Genomic DNA, 1538 nt, shown 5'->3' with positions numbered 1-1538 from the left:
CTCTGAAGAAAGATAATAACTTCCCTTCTCACAGCCCGGTCATGGGGAGGTAATGCATGTTTCCAATCATCTGAGAATGTAACTCAAATGGTAAGTTTTATTTCACTTTAATCCGCCTGCGAGTTCACGTTCAAGGTAAGAGGGCTCACAGCCCTGCAATGCGAACAGAGTTTATTAACTGCAGCATCGCACAGGTGGAGGAGCTGGGTGGGTTTACTCTCGCCCCAAAGCCTGGCTCCAGCTATGGGGGCCTGGCGTGGTGGTGAGTGTCCGGAGCACGGGAATGCAGTAGAGCTGCCACCGAGAAGAGAAGCTCGAGGGTCCTAATGGTCCTGTGTGGCTCTTTGGGAACCAGCTAATCAACCTGATGGCAACATCAGCACCACCAGATGCCATGGACAGGGAGCCGAGGAAGAAGAGGGCACAGAGCGGAGCTGGGAATGGAGCACACACAGTAGACAGAGTGGCAGGCAGGTCTCCCAACCTGCAGCGCAGGGTGGGGGTGGGGGAGGCGCCCCGGTACAGGAGGTGAGAACCTTCCACAGTGACTGGGGCTTACTTGCTTCTGCATATCTCTGTGCTGCCTGCAGCCTGGCCGCTCAGCGGGCTGCTGTAGAAAGACTTAGTTCGTAGTTCCGTCTCGCTCTATGACTCGGTCACAAGGAGACCTTGAGTCAGCCCCTGGATTACATCTTGCTTTATACATGCATGAAGGGACCATCCATTTGAGGGGAAGGGGAAATGTTTGCCTACTGTGGGACTTTCAGCGCCCCTCTTTCTACAGGGAAGCTCACTCCTCTGGGCCAGCGTTACCCTCGTTACCCTCGCCAGTCCTGTCTTTGAAAATGCAGATGCCTCTAGCAAGGCAACATCTTAGCTTCCTACAGTCACAGGGAATCTCTTAAAGAGACAGCTCTGGTCTGTGTGGGTGGGGTGTTGGTACAGGGAGGATGTTCCTGGTGTGTGTTTGGGGGAGGGGGTTGCATGGGCTGGCCTCCATTGCACTGGGTAGAGGTGAGGGCTGGGGGAGACTTGGTGAGCCACAGGCCAAGGCTCTGCTTGCAGCCCTCCCAGGTCTCCTGGAGGTGCCTGTCTCCTCTGTGCCTCCGTTGGGGCAGGCAGTGCTGGCTGAGAGCTCTCCTGGTGGCATGGGGCACTGTCAGACCTGTCAACCTTCCTCAGTAGTCACCACACAGAATACCAAACACGCAGAGTTCTGGTTGACTTTGGGCTGCAGAGGCTCAAGAATGAGGCAGAAGCACCAGCCTCGTTCAGACCCAGCCTGAGAGTCTGGGCTGCCCCCTGAGGCCCAGCGCAAGTGAGAGACATTTGCCTCTACTGTCTGCCTTCGGCTTCTCGCCCTTTCTGGCCCAGCTGTCCAACCTGCTTCTTGTCCGACCCTACCCTCACCTGCCCTGGGAAACCTGGCAGTTGCCTTAGCACAGCCAAGGTGACTGCTTCCCTGGCCACTACGCCTGTCTGTCTGTCTACCCTCTGCCCAGCTCCAAGGTGGCCACCGGGAATATAACCGTGAACAA

The sequence above is a fragment of the Myotis lucifugus genome, unplaced genomic scaffold (genome assembly GCF_000147115.1).
Source record: "Myotis lucifugus unplaced genomic scaffold, Myoluc2.0 scaffold_28, whole genome shotgun sequence".
Lineage (NCBI taxonomy): Eukaryota > Metazoa > Chordata > Mammalia > Chiroptera > Vespertilionidae > Myotis > Myotis lucifugus.
This window is presented reverse-complemented; position numbering follows the sequence as displayed.